The sequence below is a fragment of the Apostichopus japonicus genome, chromosome 12 (genome assembly GCF_037975245.1).
Source record: "Apostichopus japonicus isolate 1M-3 chromosome 12, ASM3797524v1, whole genome shotgun sequence".
Taxonomy (NCBI): Eukaryota; Metazoa; Echinodermata; class Holothuroidea; order Aspidochirotida; family Stichopodidae; genus Apostichopus; species Apostichopus japonicus.
In genome coordinates, this window is record NC_092572.1 from 15,216,422 (window position 1) to 15,238,690 (window position 22,269).

The 22,269-nt window shown below is 36.6% G+C and overlaps 1 protein-coding gene and 1 long non-coding RNA gene across 2 annotated transcripts in view; one reads left to right on the forward strand and one right to left on the reverse strand.

Moving 5' to 3' along the window:
* Window positions 1–20,666, reverse strand: part of LOC139977961 (uncharacterized) — a gene marked incomplete in the record, with an annotated part of 396,810 nt that extends 376,144 nt beyond the window's left edge. The window contains 11 exon segments of the mRNA XM_071987784.1: window positions 8,268–9,731; window positions 9,868–9,985; window positions 10,695–10,834; window positions 11,679–11,870; window positions 12,503–13,399; window positions 13,918–14,018; window positions 16,053–16,256; window positions 16,371–16,568; window positions 17,059–17,356; window positions 17,703–17,860; window positions 20,439–20,666.
* LOC139977974 (uncharacterized) overlaps window positions 1–22,269 on the forward strand; it is a 184,549-nt gene that overhangs the window by 61,435 nt on the left and 100,845 nt on the right. The window lies entirely within an intron of this gene.

Genomic DNA, 22,269 nt, shown 5'->3' on the forward strand with positions numbered 1-22,269 from the left:
AAAGGAAAACAAATGTGTAATAAACAATGCTTGATAAAATCATAAACTAGCTTTTAAATGTTGGAACACTCCTTTAATGCTCAGAAAATATTAAAGAGTGAATGGCTCCTTTAATATTAAGGAGTAGAAGGCTCTTTTAAATGCTTATTGCATGCAACCCACAATGCATCTCATGTCAAAAATTAACCTTCTATTCTAAAAATCATGGCTATAACCGACATATGATAAAAAAAAAATAAGATATAAAATCTTAAATTTGTCCAAAATCCATAACCATCTAAAAAAATATTTGCTTTGTCGATAGATGATAGCGGAAAGGGAATCAATACAGCTTATTTATTACAACTCTAAGTGTACATATGACCAACTATTCCCAATGCCATGGAATACTATTATGTACCAACGCCAACAACAATATGTACACAACAGTTACCTTTATCGAACACATGGACACGGCCATCTTATACTACAAAAACTTGTGATAAAACTGAGGGTGCTACTGGCAAATACCGCAGAATATGTACAACCTATCTAGCCTTATGCTGTCTACCAACAGAAATCACCTACAATATAAAATGAAATGCAAGCAAATATGAATACTTGTAATGTCTTCGTTCACATACTGAAATAATGATTCCATCTAGTACAGTAGTAGCAGGCATATCACATAATATAACACATGCTTGGACCTAAGATGTTTAAAAAGTAAGGAACAAACTTACCTGATTGTACCTGGTCTCCATAGCTGCCCTCAGCATACACTGCAAACGTACATTTTCTGCAACAGCTAACTTCACGTCAAACTACAAAAAACGCATCATATCAGTCAAAATCTTAGAAAAGTTACAAATGAAACATGTTATTACCTCATAGAGCTTTTGATGATAAACTGACGCAGGGAAAGTTAATTAAAAATAACTGATATTTTTGGATATATACATAAATCTTAGATTTCGTGTATAAACCACGTTGTCAATGGTCCTGACCACAAACTTTTTCAGGTTCCTTACCCGCAACTTCCTGGAGTTTTGAAGGCTGAAATTGCAAATAAACTAGTGCATATCCCTACACCAGTTTGAAGGGTCACATTGCAAATAAATTAATGCATATCCCTACACCAGTTTGAAGGGTCACATTGCAAATAAATTAATGCATATCCCTACACTAGTTTGGAGGGCTGAAATTGCAAATAAACTATTGCATATCCCTACACTAGTTTGGAGGGCTGAAATTGCAAATAAACTATTGCATATCCCTACACTAGTTTGGAGGGCTGAAATTGCAATTAACTAGTGCATATCTCTACATATAAATAGACCTATCAAAAAGCCCAATCCTTGAGATCAATTTTAAGTTGGTCTGACTTCATGAAGTCAAAAAATTGGATAACCAACCGTTATTGGATAACCAACCGTCAACCTGTTAACACTGTTCCTTGAGGAGCTCTTATATTTTCTACTTTCCAATGATCTCCGAGGTTAAATAGAGTGTGGTTTTCACTACATCATTGCAAATTGTATTATTTGAGACACTAATTGAGACAATATTTAGCAGAAAATTTTATTTTATTCCAATTTTGGAATACTTTTTTCGCTGGAGATCTCGGCAATGACGTCTTGCGACGTTCATTAGCCTACAAGATTGTTAGTACGGATTCTGCGACAGTGGAGAAATTAAAGGAGTGTAGCATCAGAGTTGCTGACAGTTCATATAAAGATACTGAGATTTTGTATGCTATCATGAATGATGTTGGTAGAGATGGAATTGCACGTTGTGTGAAATCTTTGGGATGCTGGATTATCACATTAAAAGCAAAGGAACAAGCTGATCTTATTTTGGACAGTGGACTCCTCGTGAATGGGAATCAGTTTCTACTGGTGTCAACAAAACGTTCCTAACTGTTAGTGTTTTTGGAGTACCTTCATTCATACAGGACAAAGATCTAACAGGAAAACTTTGTGAGTATGGGTGTAAAATAAGAGGCGAAAGGAAACGAAAGACCTTCCCCAGATTCCCAAATATCGAGAACGGAATACGATATGTACAGTTAGAACTACCTGAAGAACACAAGAGCTTGCCTTACGCAATTAGAATTAACAGGATTAATATGAACTTAAAGCACAATGGTCAAACTAAAGTATGCAATCTGTGTTTGGAAAGCGATCACATCAGGAGAAACTGTCCTAACTACAAATGTAAAGTTTGTGATGTCCAAGGGCACCGGGAAGCTAATTGCCCCAAGGTCAGATGCTTTAAATGCCAAGAACTTGGACATAAAAGCTTTAATTGTCCTGAGAGGTTTGAAGAGTATCGCCATGACAACACAAACGCTGGCTCGACCCTAGATACACATGAAAACGAAACACAATATCAGTCTGAGGGATTAGTCACTGGGTCAGTTGAACAGGACGATCACGCTATTCAAGAAGCTAACGAGGTCAGGGCACAGAAATCCGAACAAAACACAGATTCAACAGCAAAGAAGAACAATAACGAGAACTCCAGACACCCGAGTAATCCTAACCAGGAGTCAAAGAAAACCCACCAACAACAGCGAACTGAACAAAAGAAGACATTGCCAACACAAAAAGTAGTAGAACAACGGAGAACACAACCGGAGACTTGATCTCAGCGGATGGAGGGGGCAAGCACAAAAAGGGGAAACATCCAACCCCACAAAAGGCAAATATCCCTAGACGAAGACAGCTTTCAAACTATCAGACTAAAGAAGAAAACATTTATTCCTAATCTCAGCAGAGCGAGAAATGTCAGAACAAAGGATTCTTCAGCAGAACCTATGCAAAGATGATGGCGTTCATGTTATACATTTATTTATTTATAGCGATGCAAGCTGCAAAATACCTTGAAACAGGGGAGGAAGCTATCGCATGCAATTACTACGATATTGTCTCATACAACAAGATGTCTAGCGAACACATATTGTCTTTATTCCACCATAATAGTCGAAGCCTTAACAAAAACTTAGACAACATAACTACGTTTACGTCTCTATTGAAGGAGGATTTCTCTGTCATTGGATTTATCGAAACCTGGCTTACTCCAGATATATCCCCCCTAATCCATATCAATAACTATACGCTTGTTGAAAGGCATCGTCCCGAAAGGAGAGGTGGCGGTGTTTGTTTATTTGATAACAACGATTTAAATGTCAAACTCAGAAACGATATAAGCATTTTCAATGATTCTGTCAATGTTCATAGAGGTTGACATAACATCAGCAATGAAAAATTATACCATAGGCGTAATTTATAGGCCTCCAAAAAGTTCACTGCATATTTTTCTGACACACGTAAACAAAATTTTAACCCAACTCCCAAATGAACGACATAAGTACATTATGGGTGATTATAATATTGATCTTGCTGACAATATTAAATCTGCTGACTTTTTAAACTTACTATATGCCAGTGGATTTTTTCCTACTATTACCAAACCTACCCGTGTGGGTTGCACTTCTGCAACTCTTTTAGATAATGTTATAACCAATGATGACTGCAAACTAATAACTGGTATCTTTGTAACCGATCTCAGTGACCATTATCCATTATTTCTCCAAACTGCCATACACAAAAGTAGGCAAAGGGGCCCTATGTATGTGAGGAACTACTGCAAAACAAATGTACAGAATTTCTTCTCCACAATCCGAGATGCTTCGTGGGAAAATGTTTCATCCCAAACTGATGCAAACATTGCCTATTCTATGTTTTATAACAATTTCAATGCCATATATAATCAATGCTTTCCTGAGCAATGCGTCACCAAATCTAAGAGACGTCGAAAGAGACACCTGTGGATTACTGCAGGTATTCTAGTTTCTATCAAAAGAAAAGATAAGCTATTTAAAAGACATATTAAGAACCCGTCTGGTGTAAATAAAACTATTTATTCTCAATATCGCAATAAGCTCAATCATGTTATCAAATTTTCTAGAAAATTATATTTCAACAATAAATTTGATAATGCAAGGAGTAACCCAAAAGGCACATGGGATACCATGAACCAACTACTCCATAAAGGTCGTAAACAATCATCGTATCCCTCTTTTTCAAGGATGGTGACAAAGAGATTAACACCGACTAACCGATTAACATTGCTAATAAATTTAATGACTTTTTCGTCAATCTGGGGCCATCACTGGCAAGTAAAATCAACCACAAACGTAAATCACAGGAAGCTGTGAACATTGATGTTAACACTCATTCCATGTTTTCTCATCCTGTCAGTGAGGAGGAGTTGTTAAAAACAGCAGCCTCTTGCATGAAACCCGATAAAGCAGCTGGATACGATGATTTTAAGCCTGGTATTGTAAGACAGGTTATCCTATTTATTACCAAACCATTAACCCACATTTGTAATTTGTCGTTCAATACCAGTATTTTTCCTGATATGCTAAAAATTGCCAAGGTCATCCCTGTCTTTAAGAAAGGGGATTCAGAAAACTTTGAAAATTATCCACCTATATCACTCTTATCATGTTTTTCCAAAATAGTTGAAAGGCTTATGTATAATCGTATTTTTAACTTTATTTCAAAATATATACATTTTATGCCAGGAACAGTATGGATTCCGTCCTGAACACTCCACTGAGCTAGCATTAGCTGATGCCATTGACAATTTGTATAGTAATCTTGACAAGAATAGTACCTGTGTCGGGGTTTTTCTGGACCTCTCAAAGGCCTTTGACACAATAGACCACACAATTCTGCTTAATAAATTACATCGTTACGGCATAAGAGGAACCCCTCTTAATTGGATCGACAGTTACTTAGCAAACCGCTACCAATATACATCCTACAAAAATGCTCATTCCCAACCGGAGAGAATTCAATGTGGTATGCCACAAGGCTCTATACTTGGTCCATTGCTTTTTATCCTATATGTTAATGACATTACCAATGTTTCTGATAAAGTTAAAGTTGTTTTGTTTGCTGACGACACAAATACTTTCTTCGTATCACAATCGAGAACTTTATTTCATATTGAAGTATCGACTGAATTAGACAAGTTCAGCGACTGGTTCGCTGGCAACAAATTATCATTGAATATTGATAAAACAAACTATATAGTTTTTAATACTTCTAAAAATTTTACATGGAATGCTGATATTACTATGGGTAGTAAATGACTACAACAAGTCAATAGTACTAGATTTTTAGGCGTATATATAGATCATTAACTTAAATGGTGTGACCACATTACAACTGTCTGTAAAAAAGTTGCAAAAAACACCGGTGTTTTAGCTAAGCCTAAGCATTATCTGCCACAACACATATTAAAGATTCTCGATCAGACATTAGTCCAGCCACATATTACGTATTGTTGTAACATATGGTCTGGTACTAGATATACCAATCTGAATCCCATTTGTATTACACAGAAGAGAGCAGTCCGCCAACTCACACATGTATGCCAAACCACGGGACCACACAAATCCTCTTTTTAAGTGTTATAGTTGTTAAAAGCTGATGACATTATTAGGGTTAACCTTGCTACATTTGCTTATAAGGCATGGAATGGACTGTTACCAAATGCTTTTAATGACTACTTAATATGTAACAGTGATATTCATCATTACAATACCAGATCTTCAGGCAATGCACATTATAACAGGTATAATTCTACAATGGGGATGTTATCACTAAGGGCACGTACAATCAAAACATGGAATTCTCTATCAGACAATATTACAAATAAACCTTCTGCAAAATCATTCAGAAGAAACTTTATTCAAAAAATGATTGCATCTTATTAATTGAACATGTTCATTTTTTCTTATATATTTTGTTTTCTTTTTCCTTTTCTTTACAGGGAGTCCTCTACTTTGTTAAGCCATCTGAAGGTTTTTTAGAGGACTTCCTATCACACTGAATATATTCACGTGATAAACAAATCAAATCAAATTTGTGAATAGGACTGCATAATGCAATTTTAGTCAAGTATGTTAATTATTTAATCATTTCTATTTTCCTCAAGATGAGCTTCATTCTCAAAAGTTATACCTGTACTTACATTTTATGCCTTTGTTTGCTAGCTGGGTCATCTACTTGGTTATTTTTCAGTGGAACAGGTGTCACTTAACTGTTTCTTCTCCTCTTTACTGCTTGCATGTGTTCCTCTCATTCCTAAATTTGTCCATCAACTCCATGCTCCAGTAATCCTGTTTCAAAAGGAATTATAAATAATATCGAATGCTCTATGTTCACATACTGGGTAATCACCAATCACAATAAATCCCATTCCAACCCCATAGCTTCACACACACACATCTAATCAAATACACACACATGCTGTTTGAAAGCCGTTATTTCCTATTCACAGTTGGTTTGGTCTAGTCCAAACATACTCTGAAACTCTCTACAAAGACAACGATGCACAGAGCTGACCCTGTCAACCTAGGATAAGGAATTATATTTTACCAGCCCAGACACAATAGCATGTACATATAAACATTACTTACTACAGGATGAGCGCCAGGTATGGATGCCTTTCCCAGGAACGGGTAGCCCCCGCTGCCTCTGAGTAGTGGGCAGTTCAAGTGCAGCTCGTAGATTGCTCAACAGCATGTCTCTTCCCAGTCCTGTGGTCAGTACACTACAACCAGCTTGTACCAACATGTAATGAAAGAAATTAATCAAAAATAATATGGCACAAAAGAGGGTTCTAATTAAGAAGACACTGCAACTGCATGGCCTCTCCAAAGACTTTCCAATTCAGGCAGAATATGATCATCAATATCACAACCCTCTACGTATAATGCAAGAAGTAAGACTCCATTTGCTCCTGCAAGCCAATGCAGAGATGTAATAGTTGCGAATGTCACCATGGATACATTTGTTATTGGTTACCATCATAGTAACAAGTTGTGCTTAATGGGTGAAATGCAAAGAAGAAGGGATCACAAGGTACAAAGTCCAGACAATGAGGGCTGTTCAGCAAAGATGCCCTATTTCGGAGATGAACAAAATGGTGGAAAGATTTGTGAATCCAAATTACTTACAGGTAAGAATCCACTAATGGTCAAGTGTCTCACAAATGATGCTGATGGCAAGGCATGTAAAAGGTTCAGTAGTACAATGGCTGTAACTACTCATTCTGAAAGTGAACTTAACCTGTTAGATCAAGTTCACCTACTCAAGTCACTCCGCAGAGCACTGACTATATTAAAGCAGTATTCTCCTCTGATATGTTCCTGCAAAAACTGTGACTAAGAAGCGCTTGACAATCTTATAAATACCTGGGAGAAACCATCACTGATAAATTAGAGTGGGATGAACATGTAAAACGTATTCTAGCAAAAACTAATCAGCGTATGTTCCTATTACAGAAGCTTAATTTATTCGGACTAGACCAACTCTTATTTCTCTGTTCTATATTAAAATCAGCAATCAAGACCACCATTACATTCTGTTTAGCAGCGTGGGGTGAAAATACTACTGCTAGAGACATGACCAAGTTAAGTAGACTAGTTTCTAAAGCAAGGAAAATATGTCGGTCACATGACCTCAGTTCAGTAGATGAGTAGCTTGTCAGAGTATCACAGAGTAATATGAAGTCAATCATGTCATCCCAACATCCTCTGGGGCATCGGGTAGATTACAGCAATCAAACAGGCAGACTAATTGTCATGAGATGCTGAACCGAGAGATACAGGCGTTCTTTCTTGCAAAGGGCTATTCTCAATCTTGCCAATGAATTATGTAGGAAATAGGCCAAATATATGTGTCAGAACATGGACATAGTAGTCTTAATTTTTCGTTTTAGGAATCAGATTTTTATGTATTTTCGAAGTATTTATGATTGATTTATTGTCTGTTTTACTGAGATGGACTGAATGCCAATTTTTATGGTCAATAAATTTCTTATATCTGAAATATCAAAAGCGCTTTATCAACATGTTTAGAATGCCTTGCAAAGTACTACAGTGGAAATCATTTATATTGCCAAAAGCATTCATTTGTATGCAAGAGGGGCAGGAAGTACACATTTCCATGTATGCCAAATGCGCAAAGGGTTCTCTGCTAATATCCCACACTGACAGCAGGAAGCTAAACAAAATATCTGAGACACCCACCTGCAGCAAATGATTATGGTCCACTCGTTTTGAGACTTCCACTCAAAAGCAGATGTCATTAATAAGGCTTTCACTGTGACCAATCCAAAACATAGTACCACACTTTCGTGCATTGGTCAGTACAGGGACTACAGTTCCATACACATAACATATACTGTAATGTGCCTGAAGAGACCATAGCCAGGAAGATGGAAGCTGCAGTATTAAAGGTGAGCTCAAATAGTCCATGTATCCAGACTCTGAAATAGATGCAAAGAAAACAGCAATGTGATGAATTACGTAAGAGAGGCAGAGCATACAGATGGAGGAGAGCACAACTCAGAGAGAGAAAGTACAAGCTACATGGTAGAACTAAAAACATAAACCAGTCCAGTATCTATAAGAAAGATCAACTGATTCATGACCAGTTACTCTAGGATGAAAAACTACACTGATGATGAAGATGACAATATTTATCAGTGATGCCAGTAATTTGTAAACTGAGTCTATCCACACTCACTGTTATGAGTTAAAACAGTATCACTCAGTCAGGGAAGTAGGCAATCAAGCTGATGACCATAAACTTGGCAAGTGCCATCAAACTTTCAAGGCTCTCTGCTGTGTTTCACTGCAAGACACTGTTGAGAGATGTGACACCTCTCTCCACATGTAGGCTGTTGTGGCATATGTATGAGATGTCAAATGGTTTGGTCCTTAAGATTTCTTTACTTTGCACAATACTTTGAAGAGCATATATGTCAGAATGTGGAGCCTGCTGCCTCTTCTCTTAGCTGCCAGGTTAGCATTGTGAAAATAATGCCATATGCTGGTGCCCCTGGCTTACTGATGGTGTAGGCACCTGTCCACATTCTGCATCCCTCTGTGTAACTTGCTGGGGCTGATGTATGTTTTGTCAACTTTTCATTTATGTCATCAGCCCATGCCATCCAATCTTGGTCTGACATTGTAAAGGTGTGAGCTTTCCAGTTCCATATGTCTAAATGTATATAGGCCTAAGCTTATTCTGAATGCAGCTTGGGGCTCAGTTCAGCTGATTCTTACACCACAGTGAGTAGTAATATATGCTTTTAAACTTCTGTTGCTTTTGCTCTGCTACACTGCACAGAAGTAGGCTACTCACCAGATCTACAACTTCCCTATCAAATAAGCTACATGTACTACTTAGTGAGTGTAAGTCTGTGATGGTATAAGCTCTGAGGTGATGGGTATTACTTTCACTTTTCCCCTTTGAGGTAGCTGAGAGGTTTTTCACACCTACCCATGCAATCATCCCATATTTTATCATAAAGTTGAAATTTGATTTCTTCTTGAATATGAAACTTTTTCCTTATTTTAAGTTGCTAACTCTTCAAACTCAACAACTTGTTTCTGTTCTTTTATGGTGAGATCATAGATGTGAGGAGTTCATAAATACTGATTTAGTTTCAGAACCAATTCTACATGTTAATCTTCTTACAACTGTTTAGTCAACATCTATGAGAAAAGGTTTCCTCCTGTAAGTGAATGAGGTGTCAATGTTCCAAAAGTTTATTGAACCTTTCTGTCCAGCACATTTTTGGCATTTATATGTAAAATTCCACCTGTTTTCTGCCATACTTCCTCTGTGGGAAATGGTGTAGTGCAACCCTGCATTTCTGTACTGTAAAGAAAGAAAAAATAGGTAACTAAAATCCTGGTTATCAGTACTGAAGGGCTCATTTATTAAAATTACAATTCATTATTCTTAATCGTAGTTAACCATAAACATAGATTGAAAAACAGATCTTGTCTCTTACTATTTTTATAACCAGAACTGCATGTGGATTCCTAACATAGTTAACAATCAGCTATCTGCAGTATTCTGTTCGTAAAGTATTTGTGTAATGCGGCTGAGCAAGAGTCTTTCCAGTAAAGCTGTTGGAAAAGGGAAGACCACTAATGGAGTAAATGAAAACAATTAAATGATACCTTAAATAACTGTTGACCAGCTGATAAACATATTTATATTTTATATATTTTATATATCTGTGGGTGGGAAAGCAATTATTTACTCTGTCACTGTGAATTTCCCTCATGCAGCGGCATTGCTGGCACGACTCTTGCTCAATCGTGTTCGTGTTACATTTGCAAAGAAAAAGTTAAGCTTACCTTCTAAAAGGTTAAGTTAACCTTAAAAGTGCTAGTTCAAAAAGGTTAAGAAGGTTGGCTTCTGCAATTGCGTAGGCCTACAGCACACATACTTTATGCTTGACCTTATTAGTTTAGATTAGTTTAGTAAAGAAAAAGGATCAGGAGGGACACTCAAGTCCCCATCAAAGACCCTATAGGAGATGGAAGAAAACTGATGACACAAACGATCAGACCCGATTACCATGCTTAAAGTGCTTGTCCAAAGCATTCTTAAACCCATTCACACTACAGTACTTGCGAGTACAATTTTCTCAGGCAAACCATTCCACTCATTCACGACCCTATTAGAAAAAAATTTATGCCAAATATTAATGGTACTTTGTGACTTGTGGAGTTTAAGACAATGACATCTGGTACAACCACTATCAGCAAACATGAAAAAGTCAGTGACTATCAAGATACTTAATAAAGATATCACTTTTATGAAACCTACGTTTGAGTTGAATCTTGGTCTTGGTCACTGCATAATCTAGATCTATGGGAAGACTGTCCATGAACTTGTGTTTGAGTTACTTTATTTCTCTGAAATTTAGTGACTCTAGCCCTGACTCGTTGCATAACTGGTAATAGTTCCTGAAAACTCATCATGAATTGAATATGAACCACTGAATCAAGAACTACTGGAGACTAATAATTCTTCACATCCTTGGCTAGATGAAGTAATGGTTTCTAATACAAACGATGTACTTTATCAATCCCGTTCTTGAACCATTGGCCAGAAAATTGTGTCCTTTCTGGAGAGAAGTATTGAAGGAGAACCGGACTGATGGTGTGCTATTTATAATAATCCCTCTGCCTAATACAAATACCAAAGTATTTAATTAAAAAATAGTGAATTGCACATAAAGCTCCTAAGGCGACATCTTTGCTCTAGGTAAATTTAACTCTTTTCACAACACTTAGGACGAAATAGCATAAGCTCACCACTTAGGGCGACAATGGTGATTTAGTGTAATTTCGTCGCACTGGACGATTAAATACAATTAACTAGTTAATTAATTTCACATATACATGTCACCCTATGTGAAATTAACTCTTTCCACAACACTTAATAAATTAATAAATTGTGAAAGACATAACACCAGAGATCTACAGTCAATATGAAAAGATGCCTGTATACAGTATTTAGAACTGCTCAATGGGATCATTTCAACTCAAGCTGGATTCTAAACCTGAAAATTTCCAACGTATGAATTCTGGCCATTAACTTACATCACTAATAGTTTCAGAATTTGACTACTGTTCATTTGTCAGTTTATTGAGTCGTAATGACAGGCTCTTAGCATTACACTCATAAACACACATACTGCTACTTCACAAAAATGCATTGTGTTACATATTGAAACAATTTTACATAACACAAAACAGCATGGAATGAAAACAATATGACAAAAACAGGGAGTTTGCAGGAACTCACCAGGACTCACAAAAGCCTTCAAGATCTTTGCAATCTAGACACACCTCAAGGTGCCCCTGCATACTCAAGCATGACATATAGCCCTTGTTACTAGGATATATTGGAATTACTGGATATGAGTTTGCCCGACAGTGCCAAGTCTCATTGCAGGAAGTCCACTTCATCTCATTTGTTGTATGTAAGAAGAAGTACCTGGAAAGGAAAAAAAGTTACTCATTACAACAATGTTGCATTTCTATTGTAATTTCCATTTGTTCCTTTACCCTCTGGATTATCAGGTATAAATGAAAACTTTCATTCAGCTTTCACTTAAAATTATCAGAATTACTATTAAGAGCAACAAACTTATAAATCAGATACAGACTATCATCTAAACCCAGCCTTACAAAATGTGCATCCTCATTGTATTGATGCAAGTTTATCAGTCAGATCTAACTGGTGCCATGATACCTCTTTTAAAAATGACTAATTCCCTGCAAACCTAAGCAAATTCCCAATCAGTTTCAATGTTAAAGGTAGTCTGTATATGCCCCAAATTATAGGATGCTATAATTGCTAGAAGTTTTTAACAAGTTACTTTCATGTAGGCCCTTAGTCCAAATTGTTCTCAGACATTCTTAATGAACACAAAAGATGACTGAATGTCCCTGTGAGGTAAATTTCCTCAAAAGTTGTAATAAAATCATTTTAGAATTTTGACCAAAGGTGACCAAATTTGAATATTTGGGCCAACATGGCATAAATTTAAATAATACATTGAAAAGTTCACTTATTTTTTGGGGGGTTGCTTTGATGCTTTTCACAGAACGATCTATATCTCTTACTCATCTAAAAGTTTGCACTGGCTTTGGTTACAGGAAGTGCATGATGATGTGTAAACTGCACCAAGGAATTCTAATGCATCCTCCTGTGCAGTTGAATCAAACTCTGGAAGAATCTGTTTCAACCTTGCGAGACAGGAGGCCCATGAAGTTCAGGTTGAAATTGCTTGGAAGAGAGCTTTGATTACTTCCATTAATTCAGAGCTATGTCCATCATAGTGTTGAATGATGCTGCAAAGAAGCTATAAAAGAAGGAAAATTTAGATTTGTAGAAAATCTACATCTGACATGGGTGGCTCATCAATATAAGTGGAAAAGTTTAGGGTTGCAGCCTTCATTTGTATCTATTTTTTTATGATTGCTTGATGTTTCAAAGCACTTTCTTGGAAGTCTGTCACTAGCTTCTGTAGCTGAAAAGTTACTCTCATCAAGTAAAATGATAAACACATCATATCTTAATAACCATTTGTTGGAATATGCTACTGGGAGAAAGGAGTAGAGGTATCATGAACTTGACAAAGAGAGTGCCCATGTTGGAAATCTAGTATATTTGGGGGATAATAAAACTTAAAACCTTCATTGTTGAAGTGAAAATTATGATATTCAATTGAGGAATAAGTGCCAATCCTTGGGATGGGGTTGGAACATCACAAAATGCCCCTTGCAATTGTGCCCATATAGGTTGGGATTTTCCCTTCTCCAGGCATAGGAGTTTGTCAAGGATATGGTCCTGGCACAGTAAAAGTCTTCCATTTTTCAACATTTCCAGGTGGGGAGGATCAAGTCACATGAAGTCTTGCACCTCCGTAGCTTGCAATCCCTGCCTTAATGAATTTATTTCTAAAGCTGCATGGGTTGTCTTAGGTTACTTGCCTTTACAGTAACAGGATTGCTTTGTTCCTGAAATAAAAACATTTAACAATATTTAATGTGACTTTTCGAGCATGGCCAGTGATTTTCCACGATCAAGAAATTCACAATAACATGGATCTATATCCATAAAATAATGAAACGGAAAACTCAATTTGAAATAGAAAAACCAGTATTCTTTGCAAGAGTTGGATATATATGCAATAACTGTGGGGCTGTATTGACCTTGATCATGTTTCTCCCTGTAAGAAGGTAACATATATTGTGAAAGAGAAATATAGAACATAGGTTGGGGTGGGAAATTGTGCAGGGGGGCAGAGGTTTGTTTGGCCCCAAATATGCCAAAAGTTCCAATACGGTCACATTTGGTCAACATTTTAAATTGTTGTCATTACCACCCTGGAGGAAATTTACCTCACTGAGACATTCAGTCATCTTGTGTGTTCATTTAGAATGTCTGAGACCAATCTGGAAATAAGAATCTCAAGGAATGTAATTTTTGAAATCTTCAGAAAAGTGTGCTATAATTTGTTGCCTATACAGACTACCTTTAATTCAAATTTCTTCTATTGGATATTTGAATCATATTCAAACTTGGGCTGCTAACCTCATCTGGTGTGTTTGTACTGATGATACTGGCTGCAAGTTCCTGAAATATAGAATAATTAAATTTATGGATTACATGCAACAGGTATATTCAACAACCTATCACAGCACAGGTCAGCAATTATTTGTGTTAGTACACTGTGGATATGTTCATATGTATATCGATTCCTTTTGTTAAAAAATTCTTTCTTGCAATAAAAAATTTAAACGCTCCGAGACATTTATTGGATATTGAATACAAACTTGCATTTTTTTCTTTGTTAATTAAGGAATATGTTAATACATAGAGGTCATACCAAATTCAAGATCAGATGAAATTTAAGTCGGTCAATATCAGTCCCTATTCTGGAAATTTATGCCTGTATGAGGATTTCTGTGATGAAAGAATCAATGTTGATGAAAGAATAAATGTGACTTCATGCAGTGTTTTACAACCTGTATAAAATTAATACTCCAACCACACATGCAAAGTGCAATGTGGTTCCCAGCTACACCACTCTTTGGGGAAATGGTAATTTGATGGCTGTTCTTGCTGCAAACTCAGTCTAGACAGTGTGTTAGATTATCAACTCAACCAATTTTGGCCAAGTTCCTGATATTGTCGGCTGCAAGCCAGGAATCTCATTGGGTTGCTGCCACCACCATGAAGATTTAAGCAGTATATCATTTCTCCTATAACAACAACATTGGAATGGTAAAGCAACATTAACGTAATGATGCTATATCGCAATTCCCTTTTGAATTAAGTAATATGTTAAGGGACATTTTCTTAATATTTAGTTTGTTCAATATATGAAAAATCAACCAAGGTAAAATGCATTATGGTTTCCATGATGTAACATGAGTAATTTGTGTATGCGTTTGTTTGTGTGTGGGGGGAGGGAAGGGGGTTTGCACACACTTAATAGTAATTAAGGCTCTACAAATATTAGAAAAAGCTGGAAATGATGATTGAGATGCAACAAACATGGGCGAAAGTGGAAAATATCTGCCAAGAAAACGAGACGGACCATTCCTGCAGGCTATGAGGTATCATTATGTTAAGTATCAACTCAAATGGAATAAAATTCTTCCGATTCTGTGTTTATAACGAAATTTCAGCTGAACCTTATTTTGTCACACATCTCATCAATATGCAGCAAAATAATAGCACTGAAAACATTGCATTGTGTAACCAACCTGCTCAGCACAATAAAATTTAGTCATACCACATATGGTTGGTGAACAATTGCAGATCAGGTTTTAATGTTAAGCCCTGCCCACTCATTTCGTCGCACGATATCTGCACCAAAAGCAATAACAACCCTCCTTAGCTCGTCATTGCTGCAAGGATCACCTCAAACCAACCTACCATTCTTCAGATTGGAGCTAACAGTTATTAATGTTAAGCTCTGCCCACTCATTTTGTTGCACAATATCTGCACCAAAAGCAATAACGACCCTCCTTAGCTCATCATTGCTGCAAGGATCACCTCAAACCAACCTACCATTCTTTAGATTGGAGCTAACAAGAGAACGTCAGCTAAAATCTATTTTGGTCCCCCCCGTTACAAACATTCAATCAGCAGAATAAACCAGAGATTAAAAATGTTGTAATGGTCAAGCAACATGTTGATACTAGTTTCATGTTAACCCCGCCCACTCATTACCATGCATGATATCTACACCAAAGGAATTAGTTACTATATGTGGTTTTACCAAGTTGATCTGGCAAGAAGCTAATTAGAAGTTGAACATTTAATTGCTGAGTTTCAAACTGACATCACATAAAATTCTCCTCTCGAAACTAAGCAAATAAAATCAAATATTTGAAAACATTTGTCTGGAAACTGGAGTTTTCTAATTAACTTATTCTTCTTTCTTTTATTGTTGGCAATTATGTTTCATTTTTTAAAGCCATTGAGTCAAAATTGATTTATTGTGTGAAGACAGCTACAGCCCTTACCCTCACATAAGCCAGCACAGAACTCATCAAGTTACTGATTATTGTTAAGAAAATTATGGAGGAATCATGCCAATCAACCCCCCTCTCCCAACCACCCCCCTCCCAAATAAAAAGACTGTAAAGGAATCTTACTTGTGTGAAATTCTTTAAGTAAAATGGATTGAATTTCTTCTTCAAAGGAAGGCCTGTGGAACTGTTAATATGTGTGTACAGCCCTTTCTCATTCACAGCCTTGACTCCATATGGCCCAAGCCAAGAGTTTTCGACTTTCCCTCCTCTTCGGGCATCCTTTCTAGCATTCCGGACGAGAACACTTATAGAACCAACTTTGAAGCTCTGAATAAAACAAAATCCAGCATATATACGTAAACATCATATGACAATGTATATGTTGCCATTCATTTACCTACAGTGCAGTTTTCAATGCACAACATAGCATTATGTAATTACCTGTTTTGATTGCTACCTTCAATCAAAATTCTTTTTTTGCCGTTCTTGGGCTTTGCCAATATTTTCTTTTACAAAACCTTTGATTATGTCTTGCGACTGTGACATGAGTTGAAAAACCCTCTCCCGCTGTGCATCGCTGCAGCAGGAGATTCTGGTTGGACAATGGAGTCTTCAATGTCGACTAGTAACAATGGCTCTCTGGATATATGAAGATAATTAACAATCAATTATTCACAACACTTTGTTGACTGAAGAATAAATAAATTTTTATATATTTTATTTTCACTATTAAGACCCTGGAACCATAAATCTGAGTCACATCACATACTCAAACCAGCAGAAATATAAAACAGAAGTGTATTCTGTGCTGTTATAGGTCCAAATTGCATACCAGCCCAAAATATGATATACAACTGAAAAACAAAACCAATATCAGTGGCATTAATTGCATGTATCTAAATTAATTGGCATGCTTTTATAGTTTAATGAATGTTCATCTTTTGTACTTGCTATTTAGCAGTTTTTCCCAGGACCTGGGATGTGTCAAATGAGATTTTATCCTATAGAGGATCAGTGTAGCTATGCAGGATTTTTCCAAACTCTCTTGTCCCTGAATGCTTTTCTCCGTATATGACCTTTACAAATGTAAACCTCTATTCAGCAATGGTAGGTTTGAATTGTTACAAACCTTCCAAACATCACAACGAAAGGAGGAAGACCTGTAGAACCATGTTTTGCTGTACGGTACCCCATGAGAATGGAAGACAGTGTTTCATCCCAGTCATCTTGGTTTTGATTGACAACTTTGATGAGTGACATTTGCATTTTGCAGAGTTTGGTTGAATCTTTCATCCAGCCCATTGGTCTGTGGGTGGTAGCTGAAGGATACTCTGTGGCCCACCCCTGTCATGTCAAACAGGGACTTGTTCAGAGAATTAACAAATTCTCCTCTTTGGTCTGAGATGACAACTTTCATGCACCCAAATCTAAATAAATGAAAAATTAAACAAGTTGTTAAAGAACTGGTTATGAGTAATGCAGTAAACTATTGGCATCTTCAGAGTGGCCGTGTGGTTTAATCAGGAGAATCTTTTAGCACTTCTTTCAAATCAAGTAAGTTAAGCACTGAGATAACACCTGGTCTTGGATGCACTGACCGTTATCCCACTAACATTTTATTAACATTAACTTATAAAACAACTTCAAGAAATTCCTGTAACCATTTGGCCGCTTTCTGGGTCACAGGTAAAACTGAGAACAAATGCAGGTCTGCATAACTAACTTCAAAAATATGTTATGTAAAGTAAAAACAAAGTAGATGGATATATATACCTGGCCATGGTTTCAAACAGAAAGTTTGCAACGGTTTATACTGTTTTGTCTCTTACAGCAACAGCCTCTGGCCATTTTGAAAAATAGTCACATAGGGTTATGATGTACTTATTTCCAATGATGGTCTCTGCAAGGGGTCCAATCATATCCACACCCACCTAAAAAAAAAGGAAAATAGCATTCAGAACCATACACAATCATACCAACTGATGTTCAAGTGATTTATGTCTGAGTTTTGTAGACAATATACTGCTATTAAGGATTTCCAATCATGCTGAAAAATACTTATTGAAAGTTAACAAAAGATTACTCGATGACCGAATGTGCTAAAAGCAGGTATTCTTACACTGCTAATAAGGTGCGTACAATCAACAATTCTTGTACAGAACAGAATGCTGTATCAAAGTTTGCAAATACTTTTGATACTGGACAGTGAAGCTTTTTTAATTTCAATGACTTAAATTGCCTGATTTTGGCTTTTCTTGATTTAAAAGTATTACTGCTCACACTTTTCAGCACAAAGCTCGGTGGCTGTTTATTGCTCCCGTTAGTCTAAACTCTTTGATCTTTTCCGTATCAATCTTCTTAGATTTAATGTTGAATTTTCAGGGCACAGTCCTGACGAACGATATTTTCCAATGATAATGTACTCTTCATCGGTATCCAGCTCAGGAGAAGTCATCTTGTAATATCAGATCGGGCTAAGTAAGTTAACGGTCTCAACTCCTAATGCTTAACCGAAGGCCAGAACAGTGCGTGCAAATATGCAACTACTAAGAACTTTGTGTGCCTGCGCGTTACACATTGAAATGTATTGCTTAGTATAATAACAAGCATGGCCTGTGTTTAACAAATTTATGTCTTGTTGATCACTTTTCTTTGTTTCGAACTTGGAACCTATTAAGAGTTTATATATCTTTTTTAGTAAGGTTATGAATTAATAATATGTTTGTCTACTCATTATTATTGCCTTTAAATTAACAACATATGTTTGATTAATGGTGGAGTGGCACCACCATTAAGAAAAGAACAACTTTTAGAAAATTTATAGATTGTCACACTTTTCTACCATCTTAAATATAATGTCCAGAATAGTTTTAAGGTCTGGTCAATTCTAATTCATGAATTGCAGATATTAATTATATATTTTTCATTTAGAATAGAAGTTCTGTACTGTAATTTGAAAATTTGCTACCTTTGGCAACCTTGAAACGTGAACAGACCCAATTTCGAGGACGCTGATGTCAAACTCAAAGGTATAACAAACTTTCGTAAAATTTTGAAGACTTGCAGTGAGAGTTGTACAGTAAACCGCGAGAGTTGGCAGGCCTGCAAAACCCTAGCAATATAGTCTTCGACTTAAACGATTTCTGCTGATGTACTGAGTCTAGTCTAAGTCTTAACCCTATCGTTTTAAACTTCAGCCAGTGGCAGTAGGCCAAATTGTATAGGCCTAATGGAGTCTTTGGCTGAAACTGTAACTGTGTAAGGCCTAGCTAATTTAGAACTAGCCTTATGGCTGATAAGTCTGTTAACAAATCTTCAATCAGAGCGTTGTTGCATAGCATGCTAGGTGCTTACCCTAGGAGTATCTTAGGCTAAGCCATTACCATCTTCCATATACTTATTGCAATACCAACTGACTCGACCTGTTATTGGCCAAAAAAGGGGATATTGGATATTTACCCCATTTGGTAATGCTAGGCAGACTTAATGCTCCTCTGCACAAATTCATGATTAAACACACACAGTATTATTTCAGTGGTCAAGCCAAACATGTCTTCAAGCACAGGAAAGTAGTGCTGGCCAATTAGATTCAGAGCACTTATGTTTACAATCATACTTGTTGACTGGTGAATTAATTAGGTGCGCTCAAGGATGAATCCTAGTGGCAGTATTTGGGGTAGTTTATCAAGTAACAAATTCTTAATGCTCGAGTGAATTTGAGAAGGACTGTTTATCTATAGACAGTCTCGGCCTTCATGCATAGCATTAGACCTAGTAATATGTATGGCCGTGGCTATTCTTACGACTAGTTGTAACAATTAAACTATTCTTACGACAAAGGCAAATTCAAGCGCAGTAAAGTAAATAAAGCAACTGCGCATGTAGTAGGGGTAACCCTAACCCTATAAACATAACCCTAAACCTCAATCCTAACCCTTACTCTAACCCTAACCTGAAATTATTGTTACTCCTCATCGTAAAAATAGTACTTCTGGTCGTGAAAATAGCAACTGCGCATGCGTAGTCGGAAATTATTCTTACGACTAGTCGTAAGAATAGCCACTTTGAATATGTATTGCTATGCCCATAGTAGTACTAGTAGTAGGCTACTTCTTATGGCCATATTCAACTTCAATTCCTATGATTGAGATACACAGCTAATTGTCTGCATATAGGTCCAATAGGCCTAACTCAGCCCAGCTGCAGTCAGACTTTAGAATCTTGGTTACATTGGTTGCACTGGTATAACTACTGTAGGTCTAAGCTAGGCTTGTTATAACTCAGTCGTATAACTCAGTCGTAGGCCTAGACATAGGAAGCCATAGGCCTATGCTTGTTTGCTTTGATCTCAAATAAGTAGTAAGCCAAGCCTAAAATGGAACTAAACAGGAAATCCTGGACTTTATGACCAAAACATGCCGATCTACTCTTACTGTCGTAATACTAGTTGTTGAAGCCTAGCCTAGTACCGATTAGTAGTAGTGCCTATGGCCCTATGCCTATCCCCACCTTAAACAGCTTGGTAGGCCTCTAGACCGTCACGCAGTTGAAATTTTGTCTCCCAAATCTTTCGTCTTTGTAGAAACGAACTCCATCTCCATTTCGGTGGCTACATCAGGCCGCACAGCAAGGCAAGATGTTTTCTTTAAAACAATACAAAACCATTGTTAGCCTACGCACGTTTTATACAAAATATGTGTTTGTAAAATTGTATGGCAGTGTCGTCTGCACATATCAAAAAAGTTTTTTGATTTAGGGTGGCATACTCCTATTAGAGTCGATATCCATCCGCCCGATTGTTATTCTATCTCGGGAAATGTTCCAAAAGCATCAAGAGAACATCTTTGTTGACCCGTTATCAATCTTGATTTTTTTTTTTTTTTTTTGTGGCTTGCATGTTGAAGAGCATGAATGACTAGAATGTCTTTACATATGTTATGTTTCGTGCTTGTCATCTTAATTGTTTATTTTAAAAACGTATGAAAACAAAAATTAAGTAATAAGATCCTTCAAGAAGCTTTTAAGTGCATGGATGGGAGCTAGGGGGCTGGGGAGTTTTGTAGTTGAGCCAAAATTGGTTCAATTTAAAGGCATTGAAGAGTCGCCCAAAACCACGTTCGGCGATCTGAAAAAGTTAACTTTCCGTGGCTTGCAAGTGACGATATGTTCGTGTCGCTACAAAGTGCAGACAGTACAGTACGGTAATGAAACGTGATACCTTGTTATATTTTAGCTGGACCTAAGATGTCCATCGCTGTATTGTCTGTACACTGTGTTGTAGGTATTGACCGCAGCTGTATGCACTGACTGTACACTAGTGTCTAATTACCGATGGTAGCAAGCTGTGTGTGTGTATTTTCTGGGATCGATGGTGGTGTCTAACACTTTTGTTACATCTCATTCGAAATTAGGTCAGATTACAGGCATTATACGTTTCTTTTTGCGCGAGTCTTCGCACCCTATAAGTCCCCTTTAGGCCAAGAGAGGAGATGCTTATCCAACCAATTTAACATAACCCTCTCTTACGAGAAGAGAACGATGAAACTGTTTTTAACAGTATTTTTATTGATGAGGATATTAGATATAGATTTATTTCATAAGATATAAGATATGGACATTTTTCCTCTCTCACTAATGTTTATATATATATATATATATATATATATATATATATATATATATAAATATATATATATATATATATATATATATATTCATTCATTCATTTATTTGTTTTTTTTTCATATAAATATTACAATGTGAATGGAAGTCTTCTGAAAAGCCTATGCTGGCTTAACAAAACAGAAGGCTCCCATGAAGAAAAGATAGAAAATAGTGAAAATAATGTTAATAACAATACGTATATGCTTCAATATGTGAATATGCTGCTATGCGACTATGCAGCTAAATCATAATTAATAAGACATGATAATTTCTTTAGTAAGACATTTACTAAATGTGGAGCTTGCTTTCTTAGTTTTTAAAGTTATTGACAGTGAATTCCAAATTTTGGTTGCACGGTTTCTGAGGCTTAACATACCAGTGCGTGTGTTTTATATGATTTATAATGTGCGTTGCTAGCCGTTCTGGTATTATGATTATGGAAATCTGTGTTGCTATTTATAAAATTTCGAAAACTGATTGGCAATGATCCATTCCAAGCCTTGTATGTAAATGTTGCAATATTAACTTTTATAATGTCATCTAATTTCAATAAATTGAGTTTCCTAAAGAGGGGCTTGTATGCTTACGGGGTGCTGCGTGAGATACATGACGTATTGCACTCTTTTAAAGTATTTTAAGGTGACTTAAATGAGAAACACTTGTACCAGACCAAATA